At 44.1% G+C, this 17,841-nt stretch overlaps 1 protein-coding gene across 3 annotated transcripts in view; it reads right to left on the bottom strand.

Annotated features, from left to right (window-relative positions):
- Ap1g1 (adaptor related protein complex 1 subunit gamma 1) overlaps nucleotides 1–1,668 on the bottom strand; it is a 96,309-nt gene extending 94,641 nt beyond the window's left edge. For 2 of the 3 annotated variants that reach the window (XM_028891094.2, XM_028891095.2), the window contains exon 1: nucleotides 1,373–1,668. The gene's annotated coding sequence lies outside the window, so the exon portion shown is untranslated. The remainder of the gene's footprint in view (nucleotides 1–1,372) is intronic. The other variant, XM_037206272.1, reaches the window with a different exon arrangement.
- Nucleotides 1,669–17,841: the final 16,173 nt, after the last annotated feature.

The following is a 17,841-nucleotide window of genomic DNA, read 5'->3' as shown; positions in this document are numbered from 1 at the left end:
AGTCACTTAACTGTGAACTCAAAGAAGTATTTCTCTTTTGCAGATGTAAAAACCTGGGCTGAGATAAAATAGGGGTGACTCAACCACACTCACCTAACCTGAAATGTAGGAAATAATCAGTGATTTATTGTTAAATTCTTTTTCCTAAAGCTCGCTGGGCTGCAAACAGACAGTAAAAACAGAATTAAAGTCATGAGGCTATCAGTACTTCAAGGATCCACAGGTTTCAAATAAAAACTTAAGAGCATATAATCTGGCAAATACTACAGGCAACAGTGGGAATGGATGCTTAAAATCTAACTACCCTGAGAAAAATCAACATATGAAGTCAGCAAAGATCATTACTACACAAACACCTGAGAGGTGAAGTCACTAAGAGATCATTCAGCTCGCTCTTCTGTTAACTAATCCCTACAGGAACCAAAAAAGTTATTTTCCTCTCTCCCTACGTCAGATTAATATTCTCCAAGGGCAGATTTCCGTGCTCAAGCATATATAACGCCAAAAGAAAAAAGGAGGAGGTGGGGAGTATCAGTTAAGTGCCCAAAAGCTCAGTGTTCGGGACAGAAAGGAAATCCAGAAAGTATTTTGACAGCTCCTTCCCACCTAAAGCCGCTCTGCCTGCTTTAAACCCATTTACTGCTGAAATACACCCTAAGTGGTTCGACAGCTTTCCAACACCAAGCCCTAACTGGGAAGCAGAACCCACAGTTCCAGGCAATAAGGAAGATCCGGAGAATTACTAGAAACTGACGTCCGCAGAACCAAGAGTTGGAGCGGAGGGTGAACAGTGCAGTCGCAGGTAAGTTTTTTAAAAAGGAAAGAAAAAAGGGCGGAAATTTTTGGACCAGAAGTTAGTTGGAAGGTTAGAGGGAGGCGAGGCCGATGTCCGGTTCTGAGCGGACGGCATTGCAGGGACAGGCAGCATTACCCCCTGCATGTGGAAATGCTGAGAGTTCTCACATCTGACCCGAGTCCACGACACAAGAACGCTGATACGTGGCTCGGAGAGGACACGCGGGGGTGGGGCCCGCCCCGCTAATCCTAGGCTCCCTGAACGGGCTTTCAAAGGAGGATCGCAGCCTGATAAAGTCAATGGGTTCAAGGAGGCCTGCACCGGCAGGACAATGCCACAGTAGGGAAAGCAGCCGCGCACCGGAGCGCCTGCTCGGAAGCCTCCGAGGGTTGGCCCTCGGGAAGTCTGAGCAAGCCCTGGGGCTTCCCGGTCCCACCTGACCCAACCTGGGTCCTCCTCACCCCCCACAGGCTGAGACCGGACCCCTGGGACTGACAGGAGGTTTCCAGCCAAAAGCTCGCAGCCGCAGCGGAGCCAAAGACACAACCTGCTCTCAGTGCCGCGAGTGACACTCACCGGCCCGAAACCTCGAATGAAACCAGCAGCTTCGGGGGCGGCGGCAGCAGTGGCAGCAGGAACCGAACATCCAAAATGGCGGCTCCCTCGGCCTCACCACCGCTACTGCAGGCGGAGGGATCCCGGGCAGGGAGGGAGTTTCTAACTCGCTTCACGCGCTCTCGAGGAGACGTCGCTCCTCAGCTCCCTCTCCTCGTCAACTCCGCGCCCCTTCAACTGCAACCACTCCTGGTTCCCACCTCGGATGGCCCGAAAATTCGGACCCTGCCGAGGACTATTTGCCAAGGAGGAGGCGACTGCGCCTGGCAGAGCGACGCAAAGCGTAGCAAGGGTCGGGGCTGTCACTGATGACGCTAGACGCGGCTGCCGAGTCACCGCTGCGATGAGTCTGCGCTAGAAGGATCCGGCCGTCCCCAGAGTCAGAGCACTTTGGTTCCGCTGGGCGGCAGAGCTGGGGAAGGAAGCTGTGCTCCCAGGAAACGGTGGGGCCACCTGAGGGGGCGGAGCTAGGCAAGGTAGCTTGCTGGAGGAGTGGGAGGGAGAGGCAGGTGGAAACGCAGGTGGAGACGCAGGTGGACACTGAGCCAGGATTTAGTCCTACAGAATTCCTAAATCGTTCCCGTCACCTTGAGTCCTTAGCTTTCTGTTCAACTTTAGAAGCATGCTCCAAGTTGTCTTGGGAGTCTATGGTTTTATTATATCTTCATATCAATTGTACAAAAACAGGTACAAGATGAAGCACGACAATGAGTTCCAAGCATAGCACCACGCCTTCTGCGTTTAGTCACTTAATCTCTCCAATATTACAATTCCCTCCTGTGGGAAAAGAGAATCTGGTCAAATGACAGCCAAAACTTCCACAATAGGCTTTCAGTCTATGATTGAATGAACTAATGACCTGAGCCAAAGAAAGTCGAACTAGACAGTTCCCGGCGTGATAAATAATTGCTAACTTGTGACAATAGTATTTTCCATGTGAACCTAGGGATCCTTGATATCTTGGCCCATTTAAAGGAAAGGTGACCTACCTAGAATAAAATCTTTCCAATAGATTGGTAACAAAGTCATCCGGGATGTGAACAAAACACAGCACTAGACTGAACGCCGAAGACAAGGAACTAAGTAAGCACAAATCCTAGGTTTGAGACTTGAGTGTCATAAACAGGAAGTTGCACCTTTTTCCTTAGGCATTCGTTTTTCATGCAAGGATTTCAAAATACTTTACAGGCGTTGAGCTGTACAATTTTGACCTTGAATTTCTGGGGCATGCCAAGTGGCTGGAAAGAAAGGACGGCAAGGGCATGATTACATTTCTTTATTAAATATTGGTATCCCATTGTTTATAAAGCACCTTCTTAAGTACAACCTAACCCTCTAAGCAATCTCTTGAGTCTAAGTAAGTAACCTAATTTTACAAACATACTTAAGACTCTCTGAGCGGTGATGGCACACACCTTTAATCCCAGCACTCAGGAGGCAGAGGCAAGTGCATCTCCGTGAGTTTGAGGCCAGCCTGGTCTATAGAGCGAGTTCCAGAAACAACCAGGGCTACAGAGAAACCCAATCTTGAAAAGTGAGTGAGAGAGAGAGAGAGAGAGAGAGAGAGAGAGAGAGAGAGAGAGAGAGAGAGAGAGAGAGAGTTAAGGCTCAGAAACTATGACTGCCTCCCACACTGGATTCTGCCATAAGATACCATCCTACAAATTAGAAAATCCACTACACCCAAAACATGCATTCCAACCCAGAGCTACTGGTTCAAAAACATATGGAATTCAGACCCTCCCATCCTTCTTCTGCACATCTAAACATGTCAACCCTAGATCATATGATGATACAGCCTAAAACTAGAACATCATAATGCTAGAATAGTTCAGACCACTCTGAGCCAGGCATATGCAAGAAACATGCCAAATTCACTTTGAAGCTTCCATAAAAGAAGTTTCTCAAACAGAGATGCAAGGCAAAGGTAGCTTAGGTATTCCACTTGGGAGATTATTAGAAGAACTTAAGGGCCAAGATTAAGTGTTTACCATAGTGAACAACAAAAGAAAAGATGTCTTCTTAAGTAAGGCTTTTGAGCCGGGCGGTGGTGGTGGTGGCGGCGGCGGCGGGCGGCGGCGGCGGCGCCGGCGGCGGCGGCGGCGCACGCCTTTAATCCCAGCACTCAGGAGGCAGAGCCAGGCGGATCTTTGTGAGTTCGAGGCCAGCCTGGTCTATAGAGTGAGATCCAGGAAAGGTGCAAAGCTACACAGAGAAACCCTGTCTCGAAAAACCAAAAAAAAAAAAAGAAAGAAAGAAAGGCTTTTGAGGCAGCTGTGGTAGCAGCATCTACCTGTAGGAGGCTGAGGCAGAGGGATTATGAGTTGGAGGCTAACCTCGACTGCATAATGACTTTGTCTCACAAACCCCCTACCCGCCCCAAGAAAAACTGAACACTCAAAGGAAAATAGTAATTTAAACCCTCCCTGTGTTGTTATTTTCTTCACTTACATTTTCCTTTATTTAAATTACCACTCCATTAGCCTGGTGTGGTAGTATACAATGAAATCCCAGAACATAGGAGGTAGAGGTAGGAGGATCAGAGGTACGAGGTCATCCTTGTCTACATGCAAGTTTAGGGCTAGCTTTGGCTACATGTGACCCTATCTCAAAGAGATTAAAATAAAGCAAAACTGTAGCTGTGACCTTACTATTCTGATATGATGGATGTTCAAACAAAATAATTAAAATGAGAGTTGGGATGCTGGAGAGATGTCTCAGTAGTTAAAAGCACTTGTTGCTCTTACAGAAGACCCAAGTTCAGATCCCAGCTCCCATGACAGGCAGCTCCAGCTCCACAGGGTCTGACACCTTCTCCTGGCCTCCAAGGGCACCATGCACACGGCAGACACTCACACAGACACACATGCATACACTTAAGTAAACATTTTAAGTCTTTCAGATGAGCTTCTTAAAATTGTACACAAACATCAAAAAGACTGAGGAACAATAATAAAATGTGAAAATGATTATCTTTGGATAATGGGATTATATTATAGATATTCTTTTTTGAAAAAAAGTTCTGCACATTCTGAAGAGGAATTCTTATTAGAAAATGCCCCTCCACCCCCTTAGGCATCTGGGCTATGGAGAGTTGAGACAGATAATTAAATTAAAACAAAATACAGGGCTGGAGATGGCTCAGAAGCTAAAAGTGTGTACTGTTATTTCAGAAGACCCAAGTTTGATTCCCTGCACCCACATCAGCAACTCACAACCACCTATAACTCTAACTCTGGGGGATCCAGTGCCTCCAGCTTGCATGGACACCCACACTCATGAGCACAGACACACATAAACACATGCACATGATTTAAAAGAAAAAAATAAATAAACAAAAATGGAAAAAATGAGAGGTCATTATTAAAGCAGTAAAACAGAGCTTTGGGGAAGACATGTCATGTGAATTGGAGCCTGGGTTCTCAAGGGATTCCTCTGTCTTGGTTTGGGTATATAGCACGTTTTCTGGTTTTAGGAGTTTGCGGGGGCTGGGGGGTGGGGGGGTCGTTTGTTTAGCTTTTTAAATTACATTTATCTAGCTAGCTAGCTACTTAGTGTGCGTGTGCATACATGTACTGTAGTGTGCATGCAGATGTCAGAGGACACCTTTCAGGAGTTTGTTTTCTCCTTTCAGCATGTGGAGCCTGGGGATTGAACTCAGGCTGTCTGTCGGTCAGGCTCAGAGTCAAGCACCTTTACCCGCTCAGCCATCTTGCCGGCCCTAGTTTTTGGCCTTTTGAGGCAGGGTTTCGTGCATCCCAATCTACTCATGAACTCACTGTGTAGCTAAGGCTGGCCTTGAACTCTTGATCCTCCTGACTCCACCCCACTGAGTGCTAAAGCCACAGGTATGTAACCTGATGCCCAGCAATGCAATGGGTTTCTTTACCGACTCTGTGGGCTATCAGCAGCTGAAATCCATGTGCCCTTTAGACCAGACAGGGACAGCTGACTCTGAAGAAAAGCAGTCAGGAAGTTTGACAAGGAACATTTCCTGTCTCTCTGAATGCCAGAGACTTCAACCGAGAGAGCAGAGTGACAAGGGGACCAGTCTGTAGGAAACACAGTGAGTCAGTCCAAGAGGCCTCTCTGCTGGCTGGTTCTGTTATAGTTGAGTCACAGGAGTCTATAAATAAGCATAAATGTCAGAGAGAAATTAGTCTCTCTGCTGTTGTTTATGCTGTTTTCACACACACACACACACACACACACAAAAAAAAAAAAAAAAAAAAAAAAAAAAAAAAAAAAAAAAACATTCCCATGCTTCTTCTAGCATGATCCCTGGTGACAGTATGTCCTAGAAAAGGGACTGAGGAAATTAATCCTTCATTATGGTACATACCAGGAATGATGCAAAAACCACAGTTCCAAAAGCCAATTCCATATATTATTTGACCTCATATTAAGAGAACAATAAAATAATTAAAGGAGCTGGAGAGATGGGTCAATGGTTGTGAATATTTGCTCCTCTTACAGAGGACTTGAGTTTGGTTCCCATCATCTATATGGTGGCTCACAACATTCTGTAACTCTAGTTGACCTCCATGGGTACCAGGCAAACATGTGTGCGCATATATACATGCAGGCAAAACACTCATACACATATGTTTTTTATTTTCTTGGACATCTATCTTATGCTCTCTCTGAGTGAAGACCAACACCCAGAAGGACCACACTGCTTCTTTGCTCTAGAAAAAATTTAAGAAGCTCAAAGTCCATCTAAGATGCTGTATGTCACAGCATCCCCCACCTCATAGTTGTTTTTGACTTGTCAATAATTCTATATTACGCCTTTAATCCCAGCACTCAGGAGATCAGAGACAGTGGATCTCTGTGAGTTCAAGACCAACCTGGTCTACATAATGAGTTCCAGAACAGCCAGGGCTACATATGGAAACTCTGTTCAGGTCTTCTAAAATCAGCTTCACAAGTTGCTTCAAAATTACCCTGAGAGGTCCAAGAAGTATTGGGACATATGCAGTAACCAGGACGTCCAGTCTCTTGTGGCCAGTTCAGGGAACACCAAGCTCCTTCTGTGCCCAGAAGCTCACATGTGCCAGAGGCGGTCCAGGACTCACACAGGAGTGACTGACTGGGAGGTCTTTTCTTTGTGAGAGGAAGCATGCAACTGCTCGGCTGTATCCCTGACCTAGTACCTGAAGCCCCTTTCACTGACACTGTGTGTTTAAAATACACACCCTACACACAATACTGTTAAACCCAGGGCTTGGAAGTGCTCTGCCACTAACCCTAATTAGAAACTTGTTTATTATGAAGGTGAAATATTTTTCAAAGAAAGACAATAGTTTGTAGGTACCACATTCTTACATATAAAGAAAGTTCTCCTTTAAACAGAAAGGATTATGAAATATTTGCATAATGAATAGTTGCACTTAAAAATAATTTTTTGTTGTTTTTGGTTTTTCAAGACAGGGCTTCTCTGTGTAACAGCACTGGCTGTCCGGGAATTTGCTCTGTAGACCAGGCTGGCCTCGAACTCAGCGATCCTCCTGTTTCTGCCTCCCGAGTGCTGTGATTAAAGATGTGTGACACCACTGTCCAGCTAAAAATTAATTTGGCACTTTGTTTACCATGGCAAGTTGTAGGCAGCAAGGCTATAGAATAAGACAACAGCAGCAAACTTTAATTTGCAGCTTGCAGTGAATAAAACTGCTCTTAAAAAGTAAAGGGCTAGAGAAATGGCTGAGCAGTTAAGAACACTTGTTACTCTCGTAAGAGAACCTAGGTCTGGTTCCCTGCATCCACATGGTGACTCACCACTGTCTGTAACTCTAGTTCCAGGGGATCCAACACCCTCTCTGACTTCTACTGCCACCACACATGCATGCGGTGCGCAGACACACATGCAGACAAAACATGCATACATATAACATAAAATAAATAAATCTAAAAATTTGAAAATTAAAAATAATAAAAAAATAAAGTGTAGGGGCTCGAGAGATGGCTCAGAGGGTAAAAGCACGTGCCACCACGCCTGACAAAATGAGTTCGATCCCCAGAGAGAACGGACTCTCACAAGTTGTCCTCTGATCTACACACACACACACACACACACACACACACACACACACACACACACACACACACACACACACACACACACACACATACACGTGCATGCACACACTGTGCATGCCACCATAACATATAAATAGATAAGTGTAATAAAGGCTGGAGAGATTACTGAGCAGTTAAGAAAATGTACTGTTCTTGCAGAAGACCAGAGTTTGATTCCCAGCACTGACATCGGGTATCTCACAATTGCCCGTAACTCCAGCTCCAGGGGAAATGACACACCTCTGATCTCCTCAGGTATGTGCACAGACACAGACACACAGGGATATGCATAAACACATCATCATCATTATCATCATCATATTTTAAAAATAAATGGTAGTAAAAATTTAAGGAACAATCTTCAAGAACATGTCAGGATGACCTATTGTGACGGTGGCCCTGAGAGCTACTTGTGCGTAAGAATTCCTAACAAAGCTGGGCAGTGTGGTGGCACACGCCTTTAATCCCAGCACTCGGGAGGCAGAGCCAGGCGGATCTCTGTGAGTTCGAGGCCAGCCTGATCTACAGAGATCCAGGACAAGCACCAAAACTATACAGAGAAACCCTGTCTTGAAAAAAAAAATCCTAACAAGCCAATCAAAACAACAGACATCATCTTTATGTGTTCAGATACTTGCTCACCACGTAGGAGATGGGTACTAAGAAACCCTCCCCAAATGCAAACAAGATTGTTTATCTAAGAGGCCTCATACAAGAACTCGGTCTGTTTGTATTAGCCAGGTTCCCAGCAACAAGGCTCCACAGAAAGGACCTTCATTTTCCTACCAGTTTTTAGAATCTGTTCAATACTGGGAGGTCCATCCCTCCAGAACTGTGTCATGAATTTCAAAACATGATCTACACCCATACACTAACTAAGTGGTTAGTTGCTACAAAGGAACACTCTGTGCCCCTGGCAACCACTAGCATACTCTCTGAGGCAGTGAAGAAATATTCTTACAATGTTTGAAATGCCCTAGCCTCTTCCAGCATTCTCTAAACTCGAGAACCAGTAAAGAAAGCAGGCCATTCTTATTATAGCCATCATTCTGAAAGCAAGAAAAAAGATCATTAGGAAGTGATTGGCTGGAGTTTCAAATGCAACTTGTAAACAGACACCTTCAATAAAGATTCCTTTTTATATTTATTTATTTATTGGTGTATGTGTGTGTGTGTGTGTGTGTGTGTGTGTGTGTGAGAGAGAGAGAGAGAGAGAGAGAGAGAGAGAGAGAGAGAGAGAGAGAGAGAGAGAGAAAAAGAGAGAGAAAGAGCATAGGAATGTGCCAGAATGAGTATGTGAAGGTTGGAAGACAAGTTGCAAGAGTTAGTTCTCTCTTCCACCCTGTAGGTCCTTCCTAGGGATCAAACTCAGGTCATCTAGCTGGGCAGTAAGCGCTTTGACCACTGAGCCATCTCACCAGCCCTAAATAAATATTTATTTCTTAGAAAAGAAAACAGTAACAACAATGATAATAATATACAAAAAAATTGGGCCCGTGTAGTGGCACAGGCCTTTAATCCCAGCACTAGGGAGGCAGAGGCAGGTGGATCAATGAATTCAAGTCCAGCCTGGTCTACAGAGTGAGCTCCGGGACAGCTAGGACTGCACAGAGAAACTCTGTCTTGCAAAACAAAAAACAAAATCAAAACCAAACAAACAAAAGCCATACAAATAAAAAGATTTACTTTATTTTTGAATCAGGGGTATCTGGGTGTGTGTCTGTGGATATGTGCACCCGAATTCAGGTGTCTGTGGAGACCAGTCATTAGATCTCCCTGAAGCCGGATTTCCAAGAAGCTATGACTTTCCTGACATGAGTGCTGGGAATCAAACTCAGGACCTCTGCAAGAGCAGCCCATGGTCTTAACCACTGAGCCATCTCACAACTCCTCAATACATGTTTCTTAAAAAGAATTTTTTAAAAGATTTATTTATTATGTATACAGTGTTGTATCTGTATGTGTCCTTGCAGGCCAGAGGATGGCACCAGATTTCATTACAGGTGGTTGTGAGCCACCATGTGGTTGCTGGGAATTGAACTCAGGACCTCTGGAAGAGCAGTCAGTGCTCTTAACTGCTGAGCCATCTCTCCAGTCCTCGTAAAATTAATTTGAAGTTAACTTTATCACAGACTTTCTGATTGCTGGAAAAGAGGTGTTTTGATTTTTGTTTTTTGTTTTTTTTAAAAAAAAGACTATTTTCTTTTATTTATGTGTGAGTGCCTGTATGAATATACATGTACTACATGCATGTCTGGTGCCCTCAGAGGCCAGAAGAGGGCTTTGGATCCTCTGGAACTGGAGTTGCAGACAGTCGTGAGCTATCATGTGAGTTCTAGGAAGCAAACTGGGGTCTTTTGGAAGATCAGCAAGTGCTCTTACCCACAGAGTCAGCTCTCAGCTTAATGCTTTCTAGAAATTAGTCTTGGGACTATGACTCTTGCCTCTTCTGTCACCTGTGTGTGGCCTTATTTAAGAACTCAGGGAATTTCTAGTGTTGGGACTACAGAAGCAAAACCATTTTTATTTTTAAGACAGGCTCCTGCTGTGTAGCCCTGGCTGGCCTGGAATACACTATGTAGACCAGGCTGGCCTGGAATACACTATGTAGACCAGGCTGGCCTCAGACTCACAGAGATCCCCTTTCTGCCTCCTGAGTGCTGGGGTTAAAGGCAGGTGCCACCATGGCAGGTTCTAGAGATGTTACTTTGAAGCATGATTCAGTTTAATAAAATCAGAGAAATCTTCCCAACAAATAAATCCCAAAGTGGAGCAGAGAAGAGCAGAAAGAGGGAGGCTGGAGTCGGGGGCTTCAGCTGCGTGTCAGTCAGCAGGAGCCTTGGCTCTCAGGAAATTCATCGCTCTCTTTTTTAAACAAAAGTTTTTAAGATTTACCTATTCCATTATTTGATGTGTATGTTTTGCTTGTATGCATGCATGTGCATCATGTGTGTGCCCTGCCTGCCGGGGTCAGCAGGGAGGATCAGGTTCCCTGGGATTGAAGTTCCAGCTGGTTGTGAGACACGGTGTAAATCCTGGGACTTGAACCCCCATTTACTGGAAAGGCAGCCAGTACTCTCAACTGCGGCACCATCTCTTCAGCCCAGGATCTTGATTTCAACATAATAACTTAGAAAATTCACTTTTGAGCTACTCAGGGAAATTGAATATGGCTTGAGTGTCACATAAAATGAAGGGGCTGCTTTCACTGTACTGACTTGATGGTGCTGTTTTCAGAGTGTAAGAACAAACGGTATATGTTAGAGCTTCAAATAGTCACATATCACACAAGAATGCTACAGTGAACAATGAACTACAATGTAATTCAAAGGATGTCTCCCATGTGTGTGCTGATGCTAGAGTAAACAAAGCTACTGTGTCAGCAGTCACCTAAAAAATCATACATACAATGTATGTATATTACAATAATAATAAAATAATAATACAACGGTATGTTATAATAGTAAACAACTATAGTACTAATTTTATACATTTACTTGCACTATTTTTGTTGTTATTTTAGAGTGCACACCTACTAATACAAGCTCACTTGGGGGGCTGGAGAGACGGCTCAGTGGTTAAGAGCTCTTACTGCTCTTGCAGGGGACTCACAACCTGCCTGTAGCTCCAGCTCCAAGGATCCAATGCCCTTTTCTGACCTTCACAGGCACCTGCACACACACAGTCACATGATCTTTTTTTTTCCCCTCTTGAGATCTCAGTATGTAGTAGCTCTGGCTAGCCTGGACCTTGCTCGGTAGACCAGGCTAACCTCAAACTCACAAACATAGGATAGCCTCTGTCTCCCAAACGCTAAGGAAAATTAACCCTCCCCCATTTCCAATCTTATTTAAAACAGCAAGCTGGGGCTGGGGATGTGGTTCAGTTGAGTGCTTGCCTAGCACGCATGAATTCCTGGCTTGGATCCCCCACACCACATAAACAGATCGTGGTAGCACACACTTGTAGTCCTAGCACTCAGGAGATAGAGGCAGGGAGAGCAGAAGTTCAAGATCATCCTCAGCTACATAGACCAGTCTGGGTTATGTGAAACCCTGTGTAAAAATGAAAAGGAAACAGCCTGCTGTCTTAGCCTGGAAGCATTGTCACACTGCTTACATTTACTGCCTATGATTGCAGCCAGAAGTCAAGACAGTGATTGACCTGTACCTTCTAGGCTTCCATAAGTGCGCTCTGTGACTTTCCTACCATGGTGGCACGGACTAACTACTTTTTTCTCAGATTGTATCTTGTCGTTAAAAGGCGCGGGGCTGACTGAAATGTTTGTGGCTGAAATTTGTTAATGGCTGTAGTTTACTTTGGATTCTTCCTTCACCCTCCCTCCAGAAATGCTAGAAAGAGAAAAGTAGATTAAATGAGAATGGTGACAACTGTTGACAATGGATAGTTGGTACTTAGCATGTCATTATACTCTATCATTAATTTGCTATGTATCTACATGTCTCCATAACTAACCTTTATTTATTTATTAAGACAAGGTCTTGCTATGTAATTCTGCCTGTCCTGGAACTTCAATGTGGAGACTAGGCTGGCCCCAAATTCCCAGAGATCCCTAGTCACTGCTTTCTGAGTGCTAAGATCAAAGGCATGTGCCACAATGCCTAGCTCTTTGTTTTATTTATTTGTTTGTTTGCTTTAGGTTTGTTTTTATTTCATGTGCATAAGTTTGGCTGCATGCATGTATGTGTTCCATGTGAGTGCCTGGTAACCTCAGATATCAGAAGAGTATGTTGGATCCCCTAGAACTGGAATTACAAACGGTTGTGAGTTTCCAAGTGAGTTCTGGGAACCACCCCAGGTCCTTTGCAATAGCAGCAATTGCTTTTAACTGCTGAGACATTTCTCCAGGCCCCTGTTTGTTTTATTTTTTAAGTCAGAGAACTCAAATCCTAAGAATAGGAGCTGAATAGCATACAAGGTACAGTTCTTAAAAAACAAGTTCAAGAGGAAAAAAAATAGTTTGTTCATTTAACTAGTCAATCTTTTTTAACATAAGGTCTTACAATGTGGCCCAGGCTAGTCTCAAACACATCCTCCTGCCTCAGCCTCCCAAGTACTGGGATTGCAGGTATGACCTACTATATCCAGCTTCAGAGACAGTTTATATCTGGAATGTAAACTGTTAAGAGAAAGAGCTTTGATGGGACTGGAAATACAACTCAGCGGTTAGGATGGCTGCTCTTCCAGAGGACCCAGGTTCAGTTCCCAGCACCAGTGCTGGGTGGTTCTCAACCACCTCCAACTTGAGTTCCAGAGGATCTGATTCCCTGTTCTGGCCTCTGCAAGCACCAGCATAATGTGGCATATACTCACATAGGCACTACACACAATAAAAAATTTAAGACCGAGAGAGAGGAAGGGAGAGAGTGAGTGCTTTGGGATCAGAATTGCCTACAAGGTTAAAAAAAAAAAAAACAGGAAACATTGTTTTGTATTTTATATCAAACACTAAAAAGTAAAGAAAATCAATAACTATAGCTCTCTTTAGTTTTTTACTATATGACCTCTTCAGATTCACTCAAAGCAGTGTTTTATACTGTTTTGGCATAAAATACATTGTTTCCATAAAATACATACATATATAGCAAAGTTTCTAGTCCAGTCTTCTTCCTTCTTTTTCAAAGACTTGGTTTCAGTACCAAAGAAGCCAAGTGCTGTGGTTCTCCAACAGTTGAGAGTAACGCATGTACATGCAGTTATGTCTACAAAACTCTCGCTAAGCTAAAGCTGTAGCAAGCTGTAGACATATTAGCTCATTTTACAATATGAGCCAGGAACAATGTGTGGCATTGTGAACAAAACACATAAAACTCCCTGTCTGCTGGCATTCTAGTGGGGGAGACAGATAATAAACGGGTTTACTAAGTGAGCTCTAGACTACGGTAACTAAGACACATACCACAGTGAAAAGTTACAGAGCTGAAAAAGCGAAGGAGGTCAACATTTTAGTGAAGGTAGCCAGGAAGGGTCACAAAGAGAAGGAAACATCTAAGAACAGACTTTAAAGGACACTGGAGCATGACAAAGCAAGTATTTTGAGAACACGGAGTGCCAGAAAGAAAGAAGTACAAAGGTCTTGGGGGCAGGAATGTGCCTCCATCTCTGAAGAAACATGAAGAGGTCCACAGAGCTGAGGCAGAGGAAACAAGGATGGAGTGGAAATAATGAGGCAGGGAGAGCAGGCGTGGATGGTCCTGTGCATCACGGGAAAAGACTACATGCCGAGTGAAATAAGAAGCCATTGGGAGCCGGGTGGTGGTGGTGGTGGCGGCGGCGGCAGCGGCGGTGGCAGCGCACACCTTCAATCCCAGCACTCAGGAGGCAGAGCCAGGCAGATCTCTGTGAGTTCGAGGCCAGCCTGGTCTCCAAAGGTGCAAAGCTTCACAGAGAAACCCTGTCTAAAAAAAAAAAAAAAAGCCATTGGAAAAACAGGTACAGTGGTTCATACTTGGAACCCATGCGTTTGGAAGGCTGAGGAAGGACTGACACAAGTTCAAGGCTAGGGTTGGGGATTTAGCTCAGTGGTAGAGCGCTTGCCTAGCAAGCGTAAGGCCCTGGGTTCGATCCTCAGCTTAAAAAAAAGAAGAAGAAGAAGAAGAAAAAGAAGAAGAAGAAGAAGAAGAAACAGTTCAAGGCTAACCTCAGCTACATAGAGAGCTCAAGGGCAACCTGGACTACAGAGTGAGACTAAAAGGCAAAAATCTATTGGGGGGCTTAGAAAGCAGGAATGTTGAGGTCTGATTTAGATGTATGGAGGCACTCTGAAGCCATATTTTGTATGTGCATACACACATATGTGTGCCATGGCATAAGTATGAAGGTCTGAGGACGACGAGTGGGGATCAGTTTTTCTCCCTCCACTATGTGGGCCCTGAGGATCAAACTCAGGTCATCAGACATGGCAGCAATCAATAACCCCTACCCACTGAGCCATCTTACCAGCCGTCTTTCTCTCTCTTTCACTTCCAGCTTTCCCCAGCACATGCTCCTGGCTGTGAGGATCACCCCCGTGGCATTTGCCTTCCCCACAGGCCTGAAGCAACAGGCCAAGCAACCGTGGACTGGAATCTTGGAAACTGAGCCAAAGTGTCAGGTAGGGTTACTGATGCTGTCAGAAAACACCATGCCCAAACAAGCTGGGGAGGAAAGGATTTATTTTGCTTACACTTCCACATCACTGTTCATCATCAGAGGCAGGCAGAGCAGAAACTCAACAGGGCAGGAACCTGGAGGCAGGAGCTGATTGGTGCAGAAGCCATGAAGGCGTACTGCTTGCGGGCTTGATCCTTATGGGTTGCTCAGTCTGTTATATTGCACCCACGACCACCAGCCTAGGGGTGGCACCACCCATACCAACCACTAAATAAGGAAATGCTCTTTGTTGTTGTTGTTGTTTTTGTTTTTCGAGACAGGGTTTCTCTGTGTAGTTTTGGTGCCTGTCCTGAATCTTGCTCTGTAGACCAGGCTAGCCTCGAACTAGCAGAGATCTGCTTGCCTTTGCCTCCCGAGTGCTGCTAGTTCTCCAAGGAAAACACAAAATTAAGACACTCAATACTTTACCTTTCCTTCTTTTCCTTACTTCAAAGACATCTCACGGAAGCTGACTGTGGTGGTGTGCACTTCTAATACCAGCCAGCACTCAGGAGGCAGAGGCAGGTAGATCTAAAGGATGAGTTCTACACCAAACAGGAATACATAGTGAAACCCTGTCTCAAAAGAGAAAAAAAAATAGTTCACAGGCAATGGAATTCTTGTTTGTTTGATTGTTTTGAGACTAGGTCTTATTTTGTAGACCAAGCTGGCCTCAAATTCACAAAGCTCTCAGCAGAGCCTCTGCCTCCTGAGTACTGAAATTAAAAAATGTATACCCCACCATATTAGCTAAAAATTCTTTGGTTTGTTTGTTTGTTTGTTTGTTTTGGAGACAGGGTTTCTCTGTGTAGCCCTTGCTGTCCTGGAACTCCCTCTGTAGACCAGGCTGGCCTTGAACCCAGATATTTGCCTCCTCTGCCTCTCAAGTGCTGGGACTAAAGGCTTTGTGCCACCACCACCTAGCAAGGACTCTTTTAAAACTAATAGTATGTAATAATATGTAAACATGTTGTGAATATATGTTTCTATATACATATATGTGTGCATTCTTATATGTATACATATATTATATATGCTGAAAGAATCTATATCACATTTCATACTTCTTTCTTTTTTTTTTTTTATTTTTTTTCATTTTGATTTTTTTTCGAGACAGAGTTTCTCTGTGTAACAACTCTGGCTGTCCTGGATCAAATTTTTTAGACCAGGTTGGCCTCCAACTCACAGAGATCTGCCTGCCTCTACCTCGTCAGTACTGGGATTAAAGACGTGCACCACCACGATGGACTACATTTCTGATTTCCTTTGTCTAGACTTGGAGGTACTCTGACTGCTTTGCCCTAGAAGGTACTGACTACACCCCCTTGCAGGAGACAAAGTACATGTTAGAGCTGCTGGGAATGTTCTCATGTGCTCAATTTATTTGATGATCCTCAAAAAAATTTCCCCACTTGCACAACGTTTTCAAAAACAAAAGTGCTTAGAGATGTCTTACCAGGGAGCATGTGGAATTTGTTATGAGACCGTTGCCATGTAAGTGCCCTGGGTGCCTTAAGGAGATCTCAGTGTTTGTAGTAAACGGTCTGCAGGTTAATTACTCCCTGAAGGGTTGTGGAAAAAATAGAACAAGATCAAGATCTCTCTAAAAATGCCAGTGTGCAATGAACACACTTCAATGTTTTCTGCCTGGTTGGTGGATAGTTGATTCATGTGATCCATGCTACTGGTGACCACAGCAAGCATGACTTCTGTTTTACTGGTGACATCTATGCTCAGGAAAGGGAAGCCTTTGGATCCTTCTTTCCAGAACTTTGAAACTTGATTCAGAAAGATATCTTTCTTGCTTGTGTACCTAGGAATCTAGCAAGAGAAAAATTCCAGGAGTCACTGGCCACAGATTCAGATAAAGAGTCAACAAGATGTCTCAGCAGGTAAAAGACACAAGCTTTATAATCTAAATTCAATCTCCAGAATCCACAGTGGAGGGAGAGATCAGATTCCCACAAATTGTTCTTTGACCTATCCTTGTGCTGTGGACTACAGTTGATTTGTTTAGGCAGCCGGTTAACGAGCTCTGCTGATCTGCTTGTCTCCCTGCCCTCCCATTGCTAGTGCCGTAGATGCTAGCTAGCCACAGCTCCTGGGTTTTACTGTAGCACTGAGGCTCAAAACTCAAATCCTCGTGCAGCAGAAACTCTACCAACCGAGCCACCTTCTGTTTTCAGGTGAGTTTTGATTTTGATTTTGGTGGCAGTTTGGTTGTTGTTTATTTAGAGTGGCTTTTTGTTGTTGTTGTTTTGCTTTGCTTTGGTTTTGAGACAGAGTCATGCCATGAAGCCCGGGTTGGTCCTGAATTCATCATCTACCTGATTCAGCCTCCTAAGTGATAGCCTGAATCAAGCTCTACTGGGCGGGCCAGCAGCAGGTCACAGTGCAGCTCCAGGATCTCCATGGCTTCCACAAGGTAGTCCTCCAGCATAAAGCACTCCGTGAAGATGCATGCATGTTCATCCTTCCCAGCTGCCAGGTGACGGGCAACCTCCTTCCCAGCTTTCTGGTACTGCTCAGATTGTAGCATGAAGCACACAGAAAAAAGGAGTGTGCGGAGAGAGTTTGTTGAATTAAAAAAAAAAAAGTTCCACCTTAGAGAAACAATGTTATATAAAAACAAACAAAAATCTTACTTAAAATACAGTGTATACTCATAACATGACCTGTTTCTGCACTAAGTCCTCAACATCTCACCCCAGATCACAACCTCTAAATACCTAGGAACTTCCTGAAAATGCAAGTTATTTGGCCACATCCTAAAAGGACTGAATCAAGGCCCCACCCACCAAGGTTGAGTTCAAACACTTCCTGTGATTCTGACGCCCTGGAAATCTAGAGGATCCCATTCAAGGAAGCCTAACAGGAGATCTTAGTCCTTTCCTTTCAGCTGACCTTTATTTTCTAAAATATTCCATGGTGAACCTTTGTTATATTTTGTAAACAAAGAGATTAATTTTGAAAAGAAGTTGAGCATATAAGTCAGTGACACCCTGCTACACCAGTGACAGAGAAGAATACATATTGTGCTTTCATAGTTCTCATTTTCATATATGCCATTCCATGTGATTCCACTAACACCTGTGGAGGTTTGTATTAGTATTTGCATTTATTACTGTCTGTGTACATACACATTGTTGTTTTTGTTGTTGTTGCTGTGTGTGTACATGTTCAGGTATGCTCACTGGTGT

Source organism: Peromyscus leucopus, chromosome 5 (genome assembly GCF_004664715.2).
Source record: "Peromyscus leucopus breed LL Stock chromosome 5, UCI_PerLeu_2.1, whole genome shotgun sequence".
Lineage (NCBI taxonomy): Eukaryota > Metazoa > Chordata > Mammalia > Rodentia > Cricetidae > Peromyscus > Peromyscus leucopus.
The sequence above is the reverse complement of the archived record's forward strand: the minus strand, read 5'-3'. Positions and strand labels throughout refer to the sequence as shown.